The sequence below is a fragment of the Ctenopharyngodon idella genome, chromosome 17, assembly GCF_019924925.1.
Source record: "Ctenopharyngodon idella isolate HZGC_01 chromosome 17, HZGC01, whole genome shotgun sequence".
NCBI classification, from domain to species: domain Eukaryota; kingdom Metazoa; phylum Chordata; class Actinopteri; order Cypriniformes; family Xenocyprididae; genus Ctenopharyngodon; species Ctenopharyngodon idella.
The window spans coordinates 35305086-35330104 of NC_067236.1; the positions used below are offsets into that span (position 1 = coordinate 35305086).

The 25019-nt window shown below is 38.7% G+C and overlaps 1 protein-coding gene and 1 pseudogene across 11 annotated transcripts in view; one reads left to right on the forward strand and one right to left on the reverse strand.

The window, feature by feature from the left end:
• The window catches only part of LOC127499183 (tetratricopeptide repeat protein 8-like), a 370710-nt pseudogene extending 355575 nt beyond the window's left edge, over positions 1 to 15135 (forward strand).
• LOC127499176 (protein NLRC5-like) overlaps positions 1 to 25019 on the reverse strand; it is a 784214-nt gene that overhangs the window by 503920 nt on the left and 255275 nt on the right. The window lies entirely within an intron of this gene.

Consider the following 25019-nt stretch of genomic DNA (forward strand, 5'->3'; position numbering starts at 1 on the left):
TAACAGGGAGTCCTGCATTGAAGGAATTTACAAGCCCATTGAGCCAACGGTGAGCTGTGTAAAAAAACATGGCAGATATTCACTGTTCAATCAAGGTAGAGATTATTTTGGTAAAGTGGTTAAAGTTATGTTTTTGTTTTATTTATTTATTTTTTTACTTTTATTTAAATTACAATCTTAACTGGACATATTTTAATGCTTTCTCACTAATTATTGAGCTTCTCTTTTCAGTGAGATCTGTCCATTAATGCACTTGTGACCCTGCAAACATCACAGAATCAGTTGGCCGAGCAATAATTTTAGTTTGCATAAATGGTATGAACTATGGTTTTATATTTTAATTTATTTTGTCCCTTTGTGTGTTACAAACAAGTATTGTTCTACTGTTTGATTTTAGGTCGGTATGATTTGCACTTGCCAAACTTGCTGTGCAGATTATGTCTGGCACATTGGACACCTGACATGAGCGACCTAATAAGATTGGCCAGCATCTGTGAATGCTGACACTCTGTTTTCAGTGGATGTCTTCAGTACATTTGAAGAAATGAAAACTGTTGCACCCAGTTTATCGAGACAAGGTTTTTTGCGGATGTTGGACAGGAGGACTTGTCACTTTGGAAGGGTAAGATCAGTGTGGATCAAGGTTGCCATAAGTAGAGTTGGGAGAATATTAGTGTAGCTATTTCATTTTACTCTTTACTACTCGAATGTACAGGCTGGGAAAACACATGGAGACGTATTCCAAAGAAGCTATATGGAATACACATTCTGCCAGTTCCAGTGTGAGAAAATGGCCAGTGTAGAGCACTTCACTTGCCCGGCATGTACACCCAACATGCTTGTACCGAAAACAGTACCGATTTCGTCAGTCAAAAGGGTTAGTTGTTTTACAATTGTAGTTGTTTAATTTGAAATTAACAGAACAAATAATGTCTGACACTGTACATCTTTTTTTCTTATTCTATCAAGGTCAGAGGAACCATATTTTGATGGCACCTTCATTGCCAAGGACACTGATGTTCACCATTTTGTTGATGAGATCAGGAGTAAAATGAAAAGTGTTAGTAAAATATACAGTGTTGCACCTTTGATTTAAATCCACAATTTGAAATGTAGGATTGTTTCTTTATTAAATAGTTAATGTATCCCTCAAGACCAGTTGGTGTAAGCTTATATAATACAGACTAGTATCTTAGTTTGTTACAAGCACTTTAAGCAATATGGTGCACTCTTTCAAGCCATCTTGTGTTGAAATTGGATTTGGATATGGGTGTGTGTGGTGGAGCCCAAAGTGGATAGTTAGTAGCTCGGTCATTCATTATGTAATAGCAGATCTCTGTAATAGATAGTGACTGTGAATGCAGTTTGTCACCCTGCCTTTCGACTCATTTGTGTAGCTGCAGTAGATAAAGCGGAAGATGTGCCTGAGCCCTGACTAAACCTTAAGTAGTAGTTTGAAAGTAAACCTTTATTGTCTCCAATCATTACAAAGATGCCAGTTGGTGTGATGTAACCTGACTAGTTGTGGAAAAATTTCAAATTTCAGTTTTAACCAGAATTATTTTGTCATGCAGAGGGATCTGTGGAGCCAGTCAATGGTCTGCTGCATGTGAAACTGCCAGAAGAGCAGGCAAACTGGATGAAGAGGGCCTTGAGGTGGTTGTTTGCAGACACAGAGAGCTACTCAAGGCTCTTAACATGAACAAGGGGAAATATTTGCCTATCCACTGTTCCTGCAGAAGGAGCTCCAAGCAGCCACAAACGGACAGCTCTACTGCACAGATATTGCTTGCAAGTATCGGCCCTACCTTGAGAAGCTGTCAGTCTCCATGTTGAACTCAGACCTTTACTGCAGATGAGATCGTTCCTTTCTGTCATGCCAAGGCTCATTCAACCAAGTGTGAGGTGCTGCATATTCTTCATCATTTGAAATTGTATCTTTATTACTTAAATAATACACTGTATATGATTATAATATAAGTGCCACACTGATTTGTTAGATAATCTGGAGTGGCAAAAATCAGGAAGGTGCTGCACAACTGCAGGGGAGGAGGTCGAGATGATAAACAGTTACCTGTCTCGTTGTGCCCTCACAACCAAGAACATGACAAAATCTGGTAATTGTTGCTTATTTATATTATTTTAGGAAACCTGTCTTTTGTTCTTTCTTCTTTTTATTATTTTTATTCTTTCTGTCTTATATTTTGTCTGAGATTGCATAAGAGAAAGCTGTAAATAGTGTAATATGACAGTACATTAATAACACTGTATAACATCTCTCTTAAATTAAAACTCCATTGTCAATGCGTGGATGAACTGAAATACCATGAGCATTAATGAGACTTTCCTCCATCACATAATTTGTTGTTAAAAGCCAGGAATGACATGCTAACTGTCCATGATATTGGGTGAACCACTTTCATCTTGCATTATCCAGCAGATAAAATTAAAAAAAAAATAAAAATAACACACAGTTACTGAAAACTTATACTCAAGGAGCAAAACCTCAGCCCAGATCTGCACTATAAGCACATTCTCAGCCACACACTTTTTGCAAAACACTAAACACACTTCTCTACATTAGACACAGAAATCTAACATAATGTCACTTCTTTGTCATTTCAAGACACTGCTTTCCAAAATACCACCCCTATAAACCAATTGATCAAACATGGCTGTCAGGTGTTCAGACACTTAGGTGCGTAACTGTAAACTCAACAATCAGGTGTAAGTAGCCTACGATAAAAAGGCAAAAGGTGAGTTTATGTGTCTTCAATGTTGCAGTAAGAGGGAGAGGGAGAAACATCATTGGCCACAGAGCTATTTTGAATGTCCCGGGACAACGTGGTGGTAACATCACAATATATGTTGCAGTCACGCAGAATGGGGTCCTCCACCAGCATGCCAACTTAGGCCCTTACAACACAGCCCACATATTTACATTTTAGACAGACAACATAAAATCGTCACAGCAGAAGACCAAATGGATGCAGAGCAGATGAGATACATTGTCATATGGGACAATGTAAATTTCCACCTTTCTGTAAATATTCCACAGTAAATAATTCCACACATTTTATATGATTAATTTTACAGTGTTTATTCTATAGTTTTTGTGCAGCGGTGGTGCTTTTGAGAGAAAATGACATTTGTCTCATATCTGTTGCTGTTTGGGTCTGTACTTCTAAATAATCGAACGACACAATTACAATGTTTATTTTAATTTCTGACTGCTACACTGAGGATTTACTCCCTTATTCTTTATCAGGTGACGTCATTTCCAGCACTAGGTCTTCCTCAAGCTTCGGTCTCTTGTGAGTTCGGCTGTAGTATTTCCTAAGCAGCTGAGTAGAAGTTCTTACAATAAAGAAACGAGGGAGACAATCTTTAGTGTGTGTGTGTCTTCCTAACCTCTTACACCTTCATAAGATGACTTTTTGAATCAAAATTTTTGCACTCTGCTCCAGGTTATGGGATGTACACTTGCTTGTGTTTTTCCTGCTGTTTATAATGTACAGGTCAAATTTGTATCGAAGGGATGTTATTTGTGTGACTTCAGAATCCAGCAACATCCTCACCAAGAAGATTTTTGATGCGTACATGTCAAAAGTGTGGCTTCAAGAGGAAGATCATTGTGATGAGGGAGATGAGACAGCACTGCACCTCTCTCAGAAGGCTGGGAACATCCGGACAATGAAATCAGAAATGTCTTCTAGCAGAAACAGTGGGAAGAAGATAACTTTTATTACCTTCTTGCTGTGATGCTTTTGGGGAAACTATGGAATCGTACCAACCACCGCTACATATCCTGGTTATGAATGCTGTAATATTAATAAAGTTTATTCATTTTTTCTTTTAATTTGCTGTCTGTGGCGATGGGGTGAAGTGGGAGGGGAAGAGCGCAGGTTTGATACTGTTGTGGGAGGAGTGGTTGGAGCTTCATTCTGGGTTGGGATTTGACAACTAAGTGAGAAAAGAGGTGGAAAACAGCAAAATGTCTGGGCCTAGAGACTTGGTATTGGTTTCTATAATTAGGGGTACAAAAATCTCCATAAAGCACGTCAGTTTCAGGATTTTTAAATCATTTTGTCCTTTGGTGATAAAAAATCATGGATCATCTAGATGATCAGACATATTGAATATCAAATATGACAATAATACCCCACTCACTTTGAGATCCTCATTATGGATTCCTTGTGGCTGGATCTAAATGGTCTGTAGTTCTTCAGTAAAGTCAGCTCAATAACAGCTCAATGGAAGTATTGTCATGCCTCGCTTTAATTTTTCCTTCTAGGCAGTTTAAGTGAAGAGGGTCATCGCGGGCTACTGTGTCTTCTTCAGAAAAGGCTTGCAGATGTGGAGGAGGAGGTCCAAGCCGTGTGCTCAAGTTACAGCCAGGCTTTAGGACCAAATGCTGCTTCTCTGCTGAAGGATGGGCCGAGGAGATACTGGAGAACCGTGAAGAAGTTGATTATGAGAGTTCAGATGACAGTGATTTTGAAGCAGTGTGAATGAATGGTTCTCAGCTGGTGGGATGCGTTTAGACTGCGTGTCATTTCTGAGTGGACTGCAGAAAAAATATTTTGAAGTTTAATGGATGTCTGATACAGTGCAGTGTGTAAGCAACATTAGCTTCAGAGATTGATAGGAAACTACTGTTAAAATTGTTTTTTTATGTGGTTCTCCAAAACTCAGTTTACAAACAGCAGGTTGGTTATTAAGTTTCCCTCTTTTGATGTTTCACGGACTATTTCTACAGTCAACTGTAGTGTTGTACCGCGATTAATACTTGTTTTGGTGTTTGTTTGTTTTTTGTTTTTATCCTCTTTTCTTTATTTGTGACTGCTTTTCTTTATGTTCTAAAAAAAGCTATCTTAACAGTCAACTTTTTTCTCTTTTCATAGGTTCAGATGACATTATATTGTTGATACATTATGTGTAATGTATGCAAAGTTGTATTTCATTAATGTCATCTCTGACTTGTTTGCAAAAAAAAAAAAAACAGCCGTCTGTAACGTTTCTTGGTAGCATTTGTCGGTGTATTATCGAGTGCACATGGAGGTGACAGTCGCGATGGACCCGCTGTTTCTGGAGCTGCTGCAGGAGACGGAAGTTCCAGAGATGCTCCGATATTTGCTCAAAGCTCTTATCAGAAAGCCCGTATGACCAGGTCAGTGCGCTGTTAGCAGGTTAGCTGAGGAGCTCAGTGGATTAGTGCTCATAAACTCATTATATCTACTGTCAGATCTGCGATCTGTGTTTATTAAACTAGAATGTAACAGCCAGGTTTTATTGGTCATGTGCTGCTACACGTCAGTATTTGAAATACAAATAAAGTGTTCACACTCTTCCATTACTGTTGCCTAAGGAGCCTGGTACTGGTCAAGTTTCTGAGGTAATTGTTTGTAACGTTAACCCTTTCATTAAGCTTGTCGGCTGTGTTATGATCCCTGAAGTTCCAGTATTATACTCCCAGTATTCCCTATTATTTGTTCAGTATTCCCTGTACCTTTCCTTCAGTGAACACAGTAGCATCCTCCTGCTCTCAGAGAGTGTGTTTAGTTGTGACACACGTGATGGTCTGACTGCACACGTGATCAAGCCTCTTCTGAAGAGCTGAAGATGATGTTCTCGTTCTGATGGTTTCAGGCGGCGTGGAGCTTGAAGACCCGGGCTCTGACGGAGATGGTGTACATCGATGAGGTGGAGGTGGATCAGGAAGGCATCGCTGAGATGATGTTGGATGAGAGCTCCATCGCTCAGGTGGCACGTGAGTATATAACTGTCCCAGAAAAATAATTCACATAGACACATCAAGACAAGTTTATTTGTATATAGTGCAGCTCAGTTTTTCAACATCTTTAGGCCCTAGCTTTACAGGAACTGCACTTTAACTCTTTCCCTACCAGAGCTCTTTAAGAAAGTTACCAGCCAGCATTTTTGATCATTTTCACAAAACTTTCATGGCCCATAGAATATTTTGTTGTATATCTGAACATGCAATATATCAAAAGAAAGATCCTCTGCGTTAAAAAAAAATCTAGCTTCATGCATTCTTTTTTAATTAATTAATTTAATTAGTTAATTTAGTGCATCATCCGGGTATTTAAAGTCACTTTTTCTTTTTGCTGTTTTCTGTGTGAACTCACTACTCACACTACTTAAAAACATCATAGAATAGTGCACAAGTACGTGAATTGGGACGCACCTAATATGTGTGTTTACAAGATGCCGTTACATCTTGTTTTGGTTTTGTCAGGTCCAGGAACATCACTGAGACTTCTGGGAACGAGCCAGGGCGGAGCGCCCACTCCAGCTGTCAGGTGCCTACTTCTGACCTCTGACCTCTGACCCCAGCTGTTGTAAAGCTACACTGTGTAACCTTCGGCCCTCTCGCTATTAAAGCATAAAACTGCAAATTACTTGCAGAGCAACATTGTTTGTTAATTACGTGAGTGTTTTGGCTCTGGATGAATCTGATGGTGTGAGGCGTATCTGTGTATCCACACTGATCATCTCATCATTGCAAATGTCACTAATGACGTCAAAACTCCCTCCATCACTCCAAAAAAGAAATAAATCAATAAAAAATGAAAGAAAGACAGATATCTGAATAACTAGTTCTTATAAGTGAAAGTGAAAAAGTGAAAGTGACACGTGAAGGCCAAGTATGGTAACCCATACTCGGAATTTGTCCTCTGCATTTAACCCATCCAAGTTAGTGCACACACCTTCTACAATCAGTGAGTAGTGAACACACACACACACACACACTGCAAACCGTGATACACACCCGGAGCGGTGGGCAGCCTTTATGCTGTGGCGCCCGGGGAGCGATTGGGGGTGCCTTGCTCAAGGTACCCCAGTGTGGATGGAGATTGTTTCTGAAATGCCAGTATAGATGAGGATTGTTTTAAAAGATGCTAGATTTCGCTGCTCACATAAACTCGTGAAGTTTACTTAAATAGGGTTTTAATAATAATTAAAATTAGATCAATAAATAATGGATTAAAAGATATATACGTCATAAATTATGCATGTAAATACAGCATGTGAGCTTCTGTAAAGCCCACATCTAGAACACACACACTCCCATCTCTGTGATAAACACGGAGATGTTAGTCCCGTCCGAGTCTGAACATGAAATGACAGACGTCGAGTGATAAGAATTGTAACACAAACGTCGTTTAGAAAACTAGTCCCTTCCGAATAGGGCTAAAGTTTAATGCAAAGGGAGATATTTTCTTTTAAAGAATTCTCTGTTTAAGGACTACAACAAACGGCTGGTAAGGACTACAACAAGCTTCTTCCTGGGTTGGTGACATCACTAACCCTAAAATTTACATAAACCCCGCCCCCGAGAACACACAACAAAGGGGGTGAGGCCATGTTGGGCTGCTTTAGAGAAGAGGAAGAGTTGTTGTAGTAGAGTGTTGTTGACATGCCGTCATTTTACGCCGGACTGCTTCACAAACGAGGGTCAATTCAACGCTGGATTTGCACAAAAGATTAACATTACGGCACATGCTAGTGGATGAATTGAATCAACTCCACAGCAACTACATAAATTTATCCATTAACCATTCAGAAAGGTCCAGTTGCATTCTAAAACAGTGGTTCCCAAACCTGTCCTGAAGGACCCCCAGCACTGCACATTTTGTATGTCACCCTTATCTGACACATCTACTTCAGGTCTTGCAGTCTCTACTTATAAGCTGATGAGTTGAATCAGGTGTGTCAGATGAGAGAGACATCCAAAATGTGCAGTGCTTGGGGTCCTCCAGGACAGGTTTGGGAACCATTGTTCTAAAAGTTGTAACTTCTTCCTGAGTCTCTCCATCAGTGTCGACTGCGGTTTGAACAATGTAAGGCTGAACACCGTTACTGACAATCCTCATTTTGGCTGCGTGAGATTCTCCAGCTTTGTTGTTGTTGAGCAACCGAAGCGTGAGCTGTTAAAGCTCCGCCCTCTTCTGGAAAGCGGGCGGGGAGCAGCAGCTCATTTGCATTTAAAGGTGTTTTTGCTCACACCCAAATAGTGGCAAATTTGACAAGCTATAATAAATGATCTGTGGGGTATTTTGAGCTGAAACTTCACAGACACATTCTGGGGACACCAGAGACTTATATTACATCTTGTGAAAGGGGCATTATAGGTCTCCTTTAACCAGCTGTTCAAGCGGTTTAGACCAAATTTTCCATTGACAGCTACGCAACTACAACTTTGACTCTTCAAAAAGTTCAAAAAGAAATCATAAAACAAATTCATATGCGGTTTAGTCCAAATTTTCTGAAGAGACTTGATCGCTTTATATGATGAACAGTTTGAATTTATGCTTTTATTCACATATAAACATTGCATATGTGCTTGACGTGTGAGAACAAACCTGATTGGTTCTAGCGGAAGCTATTGAACGTTGAATATGTGAATAAAAATTCAAGCTGCTGTTTACATATTTATAGCAAATTGTAATATGATGTTTGTTCAAATCTTTTCCATGATCCTCACATATGTTATAGTTCAAATGAGGGTTGTTAGGGTTGACATAATCTCATAGAAATATTGTGTTATGTGTCCTAGACCAATGACTCAGTCAGGACGTCCCATCACAGGATTTGTAAGACCTAGTACTCTGTCTGGTAGACCAGAGACGATGGAGCAGGCCATCAGAACGCCTCGAACAGCGAGCACAGCCCGTCCGGTCACCAGCGCTTCTGGGAGATTCGTCAGGCTGGGAACGGTAAGAATAACCCTAACCCTGACCATTCATATACAGCAGATTCCTGATTCTGTTGTTTAACGGAAGAACTAGTTTGACTTGCAAACATTTGTAGCATTGAAGCATTGTAAGTTAACTGTCTTTTTTGTTACCATCTCAGGCCTCCATGCTAACAAATCCAGATGGGCCATTCATTAACCTTTCTAGGTTAAACTTGGCAAAGTACGCCAAGAGACCGAACTTGTCCAAGGTATATTTAACCTAACTGTAAAAGTTTCTTGAAAAAGTTACTTTGTGAAAGAAGTAATTCCTTTTATTCATGATTTAATGTAATATCTGTGATGTAATTATTATTAACACACAATAATCAAGTGTTTGTCATGACTCGCTGACACTCTGTCTCTCCCTCTCAAACACAAGACCTTGTTTGAATACATCTTTCATCATGAAAATGATGTAAAAAATGTAAGTAGGTCTCATATGATTTTGTGCTAATAGCTGTTTGCTGTGTATAAGACATTCATTTTTCCGTCTTGCCAATCTGCAGGCATTAGATCTGGCTGCTCTGGCCACGGAGCACGCTCAGTTCAGAGACTGGTGGTGGAAAGTACAGCTGGGAAAATGCTATTACAGGTGAGAATCAGTGGCATCATGCTTTCTGATGGTGTTATTCAGCAACTGGACTATAACGGTTTTACAGAAATGTATGAATCATTTTGACCTGCATGAAGAGATTTTGTTTGTAAGTACTGATCAGATGCAGTAGAGGATTTGTGTTTGTAGACTCGGTTTGCACCGTGAAGCTGAGAAGCAGTTCCGATCAGCTCTCACTCACCAAGAATTTGTGGATACTTACCTCTACCTTGCAAAGGTACCCTTCGGCAAGTCAAGATTTGTGGCTTACAGCTTCCTGTGACTGCTTCCCAGTAAGACTCTTTGTGCTGCGCAGGTGTATCAGCGTCTGGATCAGCCCATCACGGCTCTGAATGTGTTTAAGCAAGGCTTGGATCACTTCCCAGCGGAGGTCACGCTGCTCACGGGAATCGCACGCATCCATGAGGTATTTTAAGCTGGGCTGGGACAATACATCGATGCATCGCGAATCGAGAAATTCTCTGATATTTTCCGTATATATCGCGATTCTCTCTCGAATCGATTCTGGGCTTAGTTTTCAACAGCAGATGGCACTTCGTGCTTTAGAAACAGTCGTACTCTGCTTCCTTCCAATTCCTTACACACACCACTTCTATAAAATACACACACACCTTCTATAAAATAATCATTCATAAAGTTTGAAAAGGTTGAAGTGAATTACAGGAGTGTTTGCAGTGGGCTGTTTACATTAATCTTGCGTCATAAAAGCATTCTGAGGTGCGAATACATTCTCAGACTTTGCACGAGCGCTTTTCTTCATGAGCATTTGAGCGTGTGGTTAAAAAATAGCCTAGAGTGCCATCTGCTGTTAAAAACTAAGCCCAGAATCGATTTGCGATGCATTTGGAAAATATCAGAATCGATCCACGAATCACGATGCATCGATATATTGTCCCAGCCCTAATTTTAAGCTGTCTTTTACGTTCACATCACTTAATATACTTTGGATTCATTTGTCTGTCTCCTCCAGGAAATGAATAACGTGATCTCGGCCACAGAGTACTACAAAGAAGTCTTGAAGCAGGACAACACACATGTGGAGGCCATTGCCTGTATTGGCAGCAATCATTTTTACACAGACCAGCCAGAGATCGCTCTGCGCTTTTACAGGTGGGATTGCTTTATTCTTTTCCTCTTAATTTTCCTTGTTGCATGCATGTAACCAACAAAAACACATATGAGATCAGATTTTCTGGCATCTGATTTGAGTCATGTGGTCACCTGATTTGATACCCGTCCTCACACTCAGCATCTGATCAGGGCTGGGTATCAATACAGATGTCTCGATTCGATTCAATGAATAATTTTCACTGGCTCCACCACAAATAAATAAAAAGTAATAAATAAATAAAAGAGTTATTGTTTTTGTTGTTTTTGACAACACGCACCATTAATCCACTCGGCTCAAACGGCAAAAGTCATGGATAAAGACTTCAGGCTGAGCTGCATTTTAAAAAATTCTTACAAAGTACACACTTGAAAAATGTTCTCAAGTACAGTAATGAAGTACAAATACTTTATTGTCCACCACTGAATACAGTGGTTTAATATTTTATCAACCACTAATGATATTTTTAGAAGCATAAAAATAAGAAAATAAATGTCATGCTTTAAAAAAATGTTATAAGAGGGAGAAATTTGAAGAGCGTGAACACTAAACATAATCGGTTGTGTTTATATTCAGCGTATGAGAAATATTAATAGTGCTGTGGTCAATGCATTTTGGTGCAATACTGTAAACTGTATGATTATGTAAATAATTAGTATAATTATTTTTGTATTTTTATGAGATATGTTTGAAAAAACTTTGAAAGAGTAATGGGGCAACTTAACCAAAGGATTAATCAACTAATCAGAAAATTGATAGATTTTTTTTTTTTGGTAGAAAGAATTGATATTAAGAAGAATAATTGTTAGAAGCATTCCTTTAGTAAAGGTAAACACATGGGACATATACGTGAAAGACGGGATCTGTGCATCATGACTGGGGTTTGGTTTCTGTTCAGGCGTTTGCTGCAGATGGGGGTGTTCAACTGCCAGCTGTATAACAATCTGGGCCTGTGCTGCTTCTACGCCCAGCAGTATGACATGACCCTGTCGTCCTTCGAGCGAGCATTAGCCCTGGTGTCCAGTGATGAGGAACAGGCTGATGTCTGGTATAATCTGGGACATGTTGCAGTGGTGAGCAGACACTCTGTGTCCAATGTCACACATGTTTTAGGTCAGCTGTATAACAGTCTGCAAACGAGGAAGCCCCAGAAACAATTACTGTCCCGCACTGGTGGAACAAACTCTTAACTCGAATATCACTCAGCAGTTCTGACTTACTCTGACAAGTGATTTAGAGACTTTGTAATTTATACCGAGTTAGGAGTTTGATTCAGACTGATTTCACTCGATGAATATTTTTTGCAAACCAAACATTTAATGGAGCATGAAAAGGCAGGTATAGAGATGTGTATATCAGCTGGTTTAGAAATTTGTGTTTGTAATAAAAGTGCATATTGATTGAGAGGGAAAAGTATTAAAGTATTAAATGTTGCCATTGTTCCCAAAGCAGAAACATTGGTTACGCTCTATTTTAAGGTGACGTAGTTACATTGTACTTACTCAAGTAAGTACTGAGTGATATTAATTAACTACATATACTTACTATACAGTTACGGTTATTGTTAGGGTTTTGTTTAGGGTTAGTTACTTGTAATTATTCATAATTTACTATTATTACTATAGTAAGTACATGTAGAAACGTGTAACTACGTCACCTTAAAATAAAGTGTTACTGAAACATTTGATGGAAAAGCTGATTCCACATGTAGTAGGTGTTTGAAAAAAAAAAAACTACAGATGAATTATGACATATGCCAGTTATGAGCAAAGTTATTAATGAAATATATTTTTGGCTTTTCTTTCTCTCTTGCGCAGGGCATTGGTGACTTGACTCTGGCTTACCAATGCTTCAAACTGGCCTTGGCTTTCAACAACAACCATGGTGAAGCTTACAATAACTTGGCCGTATTGGAGCTACGGAAAGGCCGGATCGAGCAGGTCAGTTTCTTCCCTAACAGTCTCGTGATAGCTAACGTAATCACTAGCACACACACACACTCATGTACTGTACCTGATATATCCAAATCTATCAATTTTGAATCAAATCCAGAGCTTGTGAATCTGAATCAGTCAAAAGATTTGTGAAATCTGTGTCGATACCCTGCCCTAAACTGGTTCAGGTGTGTTTAATTAGGGGTGTGTTCCACTTCACTTTTAGACACACACTCACAAACTTCCCTAAGCACTTTCCCTCGAGTGAATCCTGCCGCCATTTTGAAGTGTGTTCCACTTCGTCAAGTGGACGAGGGAAGTTTATATGGACAGACCCTCAACCCCTCAATTTTCACTAAGGGAGCGACTCGACTCACATGTGCATTTTAGACAGCTCCATATCCCACAATGCAACACGATTGTGACATCACAGCAGTTTGTGCTTAATTCACACCCCCACCCCACACAACTATAGTTTATGATATATGAATGATTTGGGGATTTAACCGCACATTACTTGTTGCTTCCTTAAAGCTGCTGTCCGTAACTTTTTTTGGGTTAAAATTTATCAAAATTAATTTTTGAGCAAGTCCATAACCAGCCAGTGTTCAAAACTATCTCATTACCCTAGCCGATTCACAACGGTAAGCTTGTATTAGGGGGCCTTTACACTGGGCTCATTTGCCACGGTCTGAGCCCGGGTGCGATTGTTCCCGGTGCCCCCCGCAGTGTTGGTCTGGTTTCACACTCAAATTGATTCTGTCGAACCCTGGTGCGTTTGCGTTCATCTCACGTCATCACAAACGTGCACGGCGCATGATAGAAAACAGAACGCGGGTCAGTAAATTGTGTTCTTCCTATTAATTTGCTGCTATTGTGTGCAGCAGAGTAAATGCCACTTGAGTTTACTGTATGTGCGCTGCATGTAGACGGGTTTCCGCTGCTTGCAAACAGACTATTTTGAGGAAGACAGCTGATTACCATTCATTTGCCGCTCTGATTGCACTCGCAAAGCGCGAATACACTGCAGGCTCACTCCTGCTCGAATCCAAGGTAAATCATCAACACTATCATCTCTTACATGTGTTTTATTTTACTAAATATATTAAAATCAGCTAAAACACATACACAGGTCACTTTACTTCCTGAACAAGTGTGCACCTGAGTCCGTGTTGCTTTCATATTCACGCGAACAGTTCGAGTGCAACCGAACTCAGACCACCTCCTTCAGGTAGTCTCGGGTTCGGTACCCCAGTGCGCACTTGGGTTCGCATGATGACAGCAACCGTGCCTCGTTTCAAACTAAACTGCCAGTGTGAAAGCCCCCTTAATGTTTTATAATTTGGGTGGTACTGTGTGTTTCCGTGGGAAATTGGCGTATGCAGCCGCTCGTCTTTGCGTCATTATGTCACGTCTGTTTACATAAAGAAGGAGTCCCAGCTAGTAGCTACATCATGTGAGGTTGCTGCAGGTGACAGATCATTTATAGCCTTTTCTCACAGCAGCTGCAATAGTTAAACTTATCGTTTTGATGGTGGATTGTAATCCTGAAAGGTCCAAATGACAATCATCAGTGAGACTGGAGATTCACCCATAGTCAAAAGCAAAAGATGTCGGACTGCGGAGTGACTACAGAAACTGAAATCTACAGGTGACACTAATACACACTAAATACACAGTCACGCAATGCTGATGTTGTTAACATTAACAATTTAAGAACAAATTTAATAATCATTTGCATGGTTTGGCGTGATCTGAGCTAAGCGATCGTCAGATTGAATCACCATTGGCAGCGCAATTTTTGCTTTTTCATCAGTTTGTCAGAACAAAAGTAGCAGATTTGTTACTTACTCCTTCAGATGACATTTTCCGGTGAAAATTCGTATTATTTATTATAATTATTATTTATAACTTATTATTTCCAAGACGTAGAATCTGTGATTCTGAAGTACAGTATCACCGGTGTGGTGACTTATGGCAAACATTAGATTCATCTGCGCTGAGGAGCCGTGCCGATGCACAACCCACCAAAAGATAATAATTCTGCAAATAACTGCAATTGCAGGTTTCAAACAGAGATGGCGACAAAGAGGCAAAACTTACGGACTGCAGCTTTAAGTTTATACACTTGTGCAATATAAGCAATGACGTACATCCGACGTACGTCAACGAGACAGAGGGAAGTTAGCGAGGGAAGGGAAGTGGAGCGCAGCCCAGGATCAGGATTGAACATCTCTGTAATTTAACTTGTTTTGTCACAGGCGAAAGCTTTTCTGCAGACGGCTGCTTCATTGTCTCCTCACATGTATGAACCACATTTTAACTTCGCCACACTCTCTGATAAGGTACGACTCTCAACCCTGATGTGTGTTACTCTGTCATTGTTTTATGACAATATGGCTTCTGGTTTATTGTTTTATCTTTAGCTAGTTTTACATATTACTAATTAAAATGACAAAAATAAATCTATGTTTACATCCCTCACTTTCAGTATTCAGAAATATATTTTCAAGGTTTTTTCAGCTAAATAAATTTGACAGTGTTTAATGAGCTTTCTTTGTGACTTGAAGGTTGGAGATCTTCAGAGTAGTTACACGGCTGCTCAGAAATCAGAGGATGCGTTTCCTGAGCATGTGGACACTCAGCAGATCCTGAAAAACCTCAGACAGCATTTTGCCACTCTATAAGATGATTAACTCTTATCACTTCAATGTTGGGAGATGCAAATGACAAAAGACTGGCATGTACATGTATGTTTATCATTTAAAAAACAAAATAAATAATAAAAATGATCATAAAAATTGCATTGGTTTTTTTTACCACTGCTCCGATGAGGCAATTTATTTCACATAAAACGGCTCCACCTCGCTCCAACACACCTGCTCAGAAGCTTCTAGTAGTCTAACTCCTGAAGACCTTGATTTACTGGTTCAGGTAATAATAATAATAATAATAATAATAATAGTTTAATGTATTTATTGTTTTTCCCAAGCTCAAAGCGTGTTACAATCAACAATACATCCAAAACAGGTCAAATACCATAAACAATACATTATACACATCAAACACCACAGATGACCATGGAATCTGAGTCAAATGATGAGTCTGAGGTGTGAAATTTTACAACAGTCAGAATTTGGGTATTGTAACATGTGGTCACTGGCAAACAGACGAAGAAGATGAAGGGTAAATCCAATACGAAGTTTAATGACAATAATTCAGGAACAGGTAGCAGCACACACATGAAACATACGGGACCGGACACTGAACTGAACACAAACAGGAACTGATTTACACAGAGCAGAAGATGAACTAATGATGAACAGTGATGATGAGTTAGTGTCCATGGTGACTGATGAGTAGCGGGAAATTAGAACAAAGGAACACGTGACGAATGAAAACCAAAACAATTATAAAAATATTTTTTTCTGGACTATCAGCACACTCTGTCTCCCGCTTGCAATATATTCAAAATTCTGCTGCAAGGATACTAACTTACACTAAAGGATCTGCTCATATTACTCATCTTATTTAACCTCCACCTCCACACAGTCTCAGTGTCATCCACAGCACCAGACCTGTCAGCTCCGCCCACTAGATCATTATCACCCGAATTCTAATCACATGCACCTGCACATGCTCATTAGGACTCGTGTATATATACAGCCACTTCACACATGCACCTTTGTCTGGTCTCATCTGTGCCAATGGAAAGACTTACCTGACTACTCACCTTGGAAACTTACCTGCCTTCAGTCCATCTTCATATCCTGGCAATACTTCATCTGCACCGCATACCAGTCTGAACCTGCAACAAACAAAGATCTGTGAATGTTGCTACTTTGAATTCCATACTCGCCTGTTTACCACACTGCTTCATTGAACTTCCTGTGAATAAAGATACCGTTATCTGGGTCTTCTCCTTCTGTTATTGTGACAGAAGTCCAGACCAAACAATGCAACGAGGAACAGAAGCTAGCGATGTCCAGAGTCCAACTCCTGATCCGTTCACTGATCGGGTACAAGCAGTCAGACAAACACTCAGACCATCAGTCACCTCACCTTCATTGTCTGTCTCTGCCCATCCCACGGCCCGACCCGCGACATACTCGGGCGAGGCGGATGAGTGCAGCGGGTTCCTTCTCAAATGTTCACTATTCTTCGAGATGCAACCACCGTTATATCCAACAGATCCAACATTTAATCCTCATTTACCAACGCTTCAATGCCTGTTTGCTGGATCAAACCGCTCACTCACACCCGTCCTCACCACCTGTCACATCTCCAGCACCAGAACCCATGCAGTAGACACTATCCTCCATCTGTCTAAAGGGAAACATCAGAGACAAATTCACAACCATCTCTGTTTATACTGTGGGGAGGAAGGACACTTGTTACCATCATGTCCTGTTCAACCACCACGGCCAGTGGTGAGTACAATTCAACTACCACCACCTATGATTTAACCAGAACTGATGTTATTATAACTTCATCTATCATCTGTTTCAGCGCAAGCTCTCATTGGCTCTGGGTCCTCAGGCAGCTTCATCTCCCTCAAACTCCTTGTAAACTCCACATCAAGAAGAAGCCTCTGAATATCAACATCTTTAGAAAACCGCTGGGCCGTGGTCACATCAACCATCAGACTCTGTTGTAACCCTCTGCATTTCCATGAGGAAAAGATCTGTTTCTGGTGCTGGAGGGATCCACTGCTGATGTCACCTATGGTATGTTGGACCAGCGGAGAAATCCTGAGATGGGAGAGAGCTGTTTGAGAACTGTATTAAACCTGTCAAGAAAATCACAAACTAAAGAGCTGAACCCTTGGTTGCAGAGAGATTTGTCCATTTATGCTCGTGTCTTATTGTCCAAATCTGAAGATTAATCATAAATCTCCCAAGCTCTATTTGTACCGAAGATATTTACCAAAGAGTTTGTCAAGTTGTTGGTTTTTTTTTTTTTTTTTTTTTTTTTTTTTTTTGGAAAAACAAACCTCATTATTTAAAGAAATATATTATGCAATCCACATGATCAGGGTGGTTTGAATGTTGTGGATTTCACAACCTTGAATAGCACTTTTAATTTTTTTTTTTTTTTTTTTTTTTTTCCTTCATTATTAAAAATAATAGTTCTATGTGGAATATTTTCCCTAACCATTTATTTTAACAACTTGGTGCTATCAATCTTTTCTTAGATGTAGATGTTAACAAAATACCTCTTAGTTTGTATAATTTTCATAGCCAAGTCCTTTTGACACGGTGTTTGATTTTTTTTTTTCGACTATTTTTTTTCTGCACTCCTTTTTCAACTGGAATAATAATATCACACACCAAAAAATCTATTTTTTTTTAAACATTGGTTTGAGTCTGATATTGTCACGCTGTATAATAGAAACACTCGCTGGAAGAAGGGCTTTAGATCCACAGAAGTTTTATTTCAATCCACAAACAGAAGCAGTGTTGCCAATTTCTTTCAGCTGAAAGTAGTTAAAACTGGTCGCTAGATGACTTCATACAGGCGAGTTCACTGATCTATATTAATATAAATATAAATCAGTGGGCGAGCCACATAATCTAGTCAAGGTTTGTCCAAGAAGTTGCTAGATTTGTTACTAGTCTTTTGAAAAAAAGTCTCAGAAGGGGTGGGGAAGTTGTTAAAACTAGTGACAAAATTGTTAAATTGGCAGCACTGAAGTTGAACAGAAGACTAGAGAAACACAGGTGAATATAATAACTGAACCGATTAAACAAGACGGACAAGCAGCAAACTGAAACTGAGGGCTTATATACATGGAAAACAAGAGAGCAAATTAACAAGACACACCTGAGCAGAATACTCAAATCAATCAGTAACCATGGTGACAAACAAGCAGGTGACAGAAATAATGAACAACCTAGAAGATTAACAAAGAAACTCAGACAAAAGAGATCAAAAACATGAATGTATAAACTCAAAACATGACAGATATATTATAAGTTGGTCGGCTGTTGAATTCTAATGGTCAGCTTTGAGTATTAATGAATGTCTTGAATTTAAGTGTCATATTTAATAGAAAGAATATTGTATTGTCATGAATTCTATCTGTGAAAATACTATCTCTGTTCAGAAATGGTGTAACACTGTAGGAAGAAGGTCTCCAAACTTTTGTTTTTAGATCAGTTTGATTTAATTTTAAGTGCATAACCAGTCGATTAGATCTCTCTTTGTTAATATCTCTTCTCCTCCATCAAAATTTGTTTGGGTTAATATGTTTCTGTATGGGAACATCATTTCTTAGTCTGTATTGTTTAACAAATAAAACTAAAGAAGTATCATTTAAAATTGTTGACAGAATATATCCTGTGAAAAACACATTAGAGCTTTTTCATCTGGATATAGACAAAGTCCCTTTCAAGGAAAGTCTGTTCACTCGGCGGCCATATTTGCAACGATCTCCGGGCAGCTATTTCGGGCATCCAAGACCAACGCTGTGTCTGAAATCGAATACTTCTCTACTATATAGTACGCGGAAAAAAATTTGCAAACAGAGTAGTATGTCCAAATTCATAGTATTCGAAAAACTGTCTTATCTATTTAAATGGGGGAATCCTGAAATCTCAAACTGCTTGGCAAACTCAAAATTAAATTATATATTTCAAATCCGCAACAAAATCTGACATGAACTGTCCCATAAATGTTGTTTCTTTTGCTCAAATAGTGTTAGAAAAGCTTATTTTTCAGGCTAGACGAGGCAATGCGCATGTGCAGTCACAAGCGCGAGTCTTGGCCTGCATCTCAATGTGCATACTATCATCCTAAATACTATGTAATATTACTATTCAATACTATGTAGGGTGGATAGTATGCACATTGGGATGCAGGCCAAGACTCGCACTTATGACTGCACATGCGCATTGCCTCGTCTAGCCTGAAAAATAAGCTTTTCTAACACTATTTGAGCAAAAGAAACAACATTTATGGGACAGTTCATGTCAGATTTTGTTGCGGATTTGAAATATATAATTTAATTTTGAGTTTGCCAAATTTTGGTTTTCTATGGAGCTTCTAACGGCAGCTGCTGTGACGCAAAGGCTTTATCAATCAGCGATTGGCTCTTTTACTTTAAATACCCGGATGATGCACTAAATTATCGGAAAAAACGAAGTGTGGAATGTTGGACACTTCATGCACTCAACTGTCGCAGCTTTAATTACGTAGCGGAGGGGGAGGGGTATCAGACATCGATGTTAAATGACAAAATAACCTTATACAATTTACGCACTACATGGATGAGTACATCCTGCATAAGTGCGTCATTTGGGACGCAACTTTACTTTTATGTATTCCGCCATATTGTGTTGCAGTTTCTCCCATTCATAACTGAGTGAACCGTCTTTCTATATCTATAGTCTTTGATATAGATTACAAATGTTATTATTCTAATAGTGAAAGAGAGTCTATTGTGTTTTTATTTTTTCAATGTCCCTGTTCATCTTTCTTTTGGTATGAAATGTCACAAATGAATTGCAACCTAGTCTTAAATATGCCATCTGTTTTACTTCAATTAAATCAGTATGACTTTTCCAAAAGAAAAATATATATTATCGATATATTTGTCTCGCTGCGCATGGTTCAAATTTCAGAATTTTAAGTTGAATTCAATTTCAGTTTCACGAGATTTTATTATGCTGCAGTCGCTGCTTCCGCTTCTTCCGGTCATGAGTATGAGGTAACACAGCGCTGTTTATCATATTAGACACATTTGAAAGTGTTGAAAATGATGTTATAACGTTACTCTGGCTGCTGTGAGACACTGTTACACACTGCAGTAAGATAGATCGATATATGAATATCATAATAAATGCTGGGTGGCTTGTGTTGATGATAAATGGCATGCAATTCATTTTAAAACTTACTGTATGATGGAGAAAATGCTGTATTACTGCTACTAATAATAAAGCTGCATCAGATTATGCTATGTTAGCTACTTCACAAAACAGTGCTGTCTCTGAGGCATGATTACAAACATGATACTTGCGGAAAATCGAGGAAAATAGATTTAAACAATAAGACTAAACATGTTGAGCTATAACAACAATTAGTTTTCTGTCAATTAATGTATCCAAACAGTTGTTCCCTTGTCTAATAAAACACATAATATATTAAAGCGTCTTCGGTGTTTCCATGGTTTCTACAAAATAAAACCGGAAATCGAGGGTAACGCGGGTATGATGCAATTGACAGGCGATCGCACGGACACGGTCCGTGTCCTGGTTAAAATTGCTTATTTCTCTGGATTTAAACATTCTTGGAAACATCTGGGATAATGTAAGTACACAAGTCAACAAAATATATAACACTGTTCTAGTGGTTTTTGGATATCATATTTTAATCCAATAATCCCACATATTGTGCCTATGAGTCAACGCTTTAATGAATGCTACCACCATTTATTATTTTAAAAAAGACATACTAAATACATTAATACAAATGTAATACAAGTATAACTATAATACAACTATTGTTTGTATTTCAAAAGTGAGACTGAACTGTTTTGTTCTGTCTCTCTCCATAATCATGAAAAATTAATCTTTCATTTGTCTTTGTCTCCCTCTGCTGGTAAAACACAAACACAAATATATTCAGGCTCTATATTTTCTCTGTAACAAAACTCCAACCTTTTTGAATTCATACAGTGCATTTATACAAATAAAATGGTTAATCAGTGAATGAGAAACTGTAATTTGCTGCTCTGAAATAAAAGGTGCTTCACTGCCACCTCCTCAGGTCTGTCAGAGGATCGTTGAAATCTAAATGAAGTCTTAATTTATAACAGTGAAGTCACTGTATCTTCAGTCTGTTGATTCTGTTGACTGTGAGTCTCTGTAGTGGATCCTTATTCACCATCAGATGATCATGAGAGATCAGACTGTCATGTGCTAAAATAAAACACAAACAGTCACATATGCAGTATGAAACATTACGCCTGTCACATCTTTTCCTAAGAAAACTTAGCACTAACTAGATAAGATATATCAATTCATTCTCACACATGATAATATAGCTTCTATCTGATGCTCAAAGTCACTTTACAAAATGTTATTTCTTTTTTACGTCACAGACCCAAACTGTTTTAACAGAGGTGTGTCGACTCTTTATAACCACTGTACATGATTGTAAGTTATACTGTATTTTTCAACATGTCCTCTGATGTACATTCAGGATTTGTTTTGCTGTAACTTGTATTAAAGTGAAGAAATGTTTGCTAAATTTGTACTCTGTGCTGTGATTGGCTGAAGCAGATAAAGTGATTTTACGTTTTAAAAGCTGTTACAATTATGACAATATGACAATGTTTTTGGTGAGTTTATAATGTAATAAATTTTTTCATAATGTAAAAAAGCTCAAGATTTCATTACATTTTGAGAAAATTGTTACATTATGAACATTTTATTACAATAATAATATAATACTTATTACATTATGTGCAGTTATTACATTATGAGTTGCTACAAACCCAAACCTCAGATTATCACACACACAGACACAGTTAAAGGGTAAAAGCTGGAAATAACATTAATATTATTTTCACAATCAGTCACAACACTATGAGCAGAATTAAACTCAATTTAACACAGTTTAAAGTTCAGAGACCTACAGAAACTGAAGCTGAATTTAAGCTTTTCATTATCTGATGATCTCAGACACAATATTCACACACATGTGCTGTTACTGAACCTGGTACAATTTCCTTTTATTTCTAGTGAGTAAAACAGCCATTTAAACTTTATATGAAAATATGATGATGAAAATTGTTAAAACCTATTGTTACCTTAGTGTCTCCAGTTTATAATGTGGATCATCCTTCAGATCAGAGAGCAGCTTCACTCCCGAGTCTCCTAGATTATTCACAGACAGATTCAGTTTTCTCAGGTGTGAGGGGTTTGATCTCAGAGCTGAAGCCAGAGCAGCACAACCTTCATCTGTGACACCACAAACACTCAACCTGTAGAGAACAATGACACACTCTTCACTCTCTCAGATCAGATCAACAAGGAATTTCTCAAGATCATATTCAAACTAACAGTGTGATGATAAGATGAGAGAGACAATGAGAAAAAAATGAATCAATTTAAAGATCAATAAAGTCAGTTTCCTCTGAAATCATATTCTTCTTCTTTTTGCCCCCTGAACACAATATTCAGATACTGAAACTCTGACATCAAATTCTACTACAGATTTATAATAGTGAATAAGAATAATTGATATGACATCTATAGCTCTCCTATCAACACACTGATGTGAGAATCACCCAAATACATTTTTCAGTAACACTTTCTATGAAGCCTGTGTTTATAATGCATTATAAGGATATTCTTAATGCATCATAATGCACACATAATGCCTTATAAACAACCTTATAATGTTGCATCATCTAATGAATATTCATAACAACAGTAATAATACTTAACTCTCTGTGGTTATAAATAAGAGTATGATTATTTATAACACACAATGAACATAATTTTATCCACTTCAGTTATAGAGTAATATATATCCCATAGTTTCATATTTTAATTTCCCAAGTCTCATATCTTGACATTGTTTACTGAAGATCTGCACAGTATAATACTGCATCTTATGAGTGTAATTTTACTGTTTAAAGTGACTTGAGCGATGCCTACTGAACAGGAGAGCGTGTGCTGCATCGATTGTGATATTGTCATGCCACAGCTTGAAAGTCTGGATAATTCAGACGATGAGACGACACATGTATCTCACATCACCACACGCATGTGTCGTAGTGCTCTCGTGAGAAGGAGGAAGAGGGGGAATTGTTGAATAAAGTTGTCATTTTGTTTTTTTGCCGCACAAAGTATTCTCGTCGCTTCATAACATTAAGGTTGAACCACTGTAGTCACATGATCTGTTTTAAATATGTCTTTATACCTTTCTTGGCATTGAAAGTGTAAATTAACTTGCTGTCAATGGAGGCCTCACTGAGCCATCGGATTTCATCAAAAATATCTTAATTTGAGTTCTGAAGATGAACGAAGGTCTTACGGGTGTAGAACGACATGAGGGTGAGTAATTAATGACATCATTATTTTTATTTTTGGGTGAACTAACCCTTTAAGGCAGTGGTCTCAAACTGCCGGCCCGCGGGCCATTTAAGGCCCCCACTCCCCCTCCACCCAGCCCGCAACTGATCTCAAAAATAAAACATAATCCGGCCCGCTAAATTATTATTATTATTATTCTCTAGTTGTCTCATACCATATTCCATATTCAAAAGAATGACATGATTCTTTTAAAAAAAAAAGCACACAGGCAGATTTGATGAGAGCTGGTTCGGGGCTTTCGTAGTTTATTTGTTGTTTGGCTGCAAAGTGCGAATGCGAACCGAAAAGTAAAGTGGATGAGGAACACAGACAGTTTCAAGAAAGATGGACATTGCAGTAATTTTTCGTTGAGTTTAATAGAAACGCTACCTGTCTGATATGCAAAGAAAAAGTCGCCGTTCTAAGGGGCCGTTCACATATCGCATCACATAAGCGGCCGCTCCGCTTTCTCCTTCTTTCCAAAGCGCTTTCGCTCCCGTGGCGTCTGTCGTTGCTATGTAACCATGAGCTGCGCTCTCCACGATGACGAGGAAGTTTCAGCAAAAGAAAAAAATGATTTCTAGTCCTTGCATTAGCTCTACTACTAGATATATTTATGGAGATGAGAAATAAAAACCCTCCCTGTACAGCTATGATCAGCTGCTCGGCTGACCTTTCGGTGTTGTTACGGAAAGGCCGAAGCTCATCGGTTGGTTCTTGTCACATGACCTGCGGTGCACTTGTGGCATTCTGAAAGATGTTTTCATCTCGCCGCGGCATAGGCGCGCCTGGAAAAACGAGCGCACCGCACCGCATGTGCGTCGCGACCACGTCGCTTCTATTATGAGCGCGCTTGCTCAAATTATAGTAAAAGCACTCGCGCAAGTCGCGAGCGTCGATTTGAACCACCGAAACGCGTCCGATGCTACCAATAAACATTACCGATGCTCAAACAGTATCTTGGGCAAATGTGGCTCAGCTGTGTGAGCAGAAGCGCTGCAGGTGTCTGACAAGAAATAGAATAGTGTACAAATGTATTCAGGGATTGCATTTGTTCAGTACAGTGTTGTTCAGTGCAAGATTTTGATGTTATTTAAGCTAAAATAAAGTAAGGGAAAATATTTGCACTAACTGTTAAAACTAATACTGTATGTAACAATGATAGAGACACTGCTGTTTACATTTCTTTAAGTTTGGCAAAAATATTTTAGTAATGAAATTTGAAGTAAATGAGAAATAATGCAAAGGAAAGTAAATTTTCAGAAATGTTGTGCTTTCTTGTGCTTGAATGTTAAAATGGCCCTCCTATGAGGTGTCAATCACAGCAACGGCCCCCAGCCAATTTGAGTTTGAGACCCCTGCTTTAAGGACTTTACACTTGCTTGACTAAATGAAGAAAATGATTGACTTTGACTTGAGATCCAATGACTCGAGACTTGACTTGAACTGTCTGACTCGAGAATGACTTTATAACAACTTAAATAATTAAAATGATTTTTATCAAAGTCATCACAGCGAACAC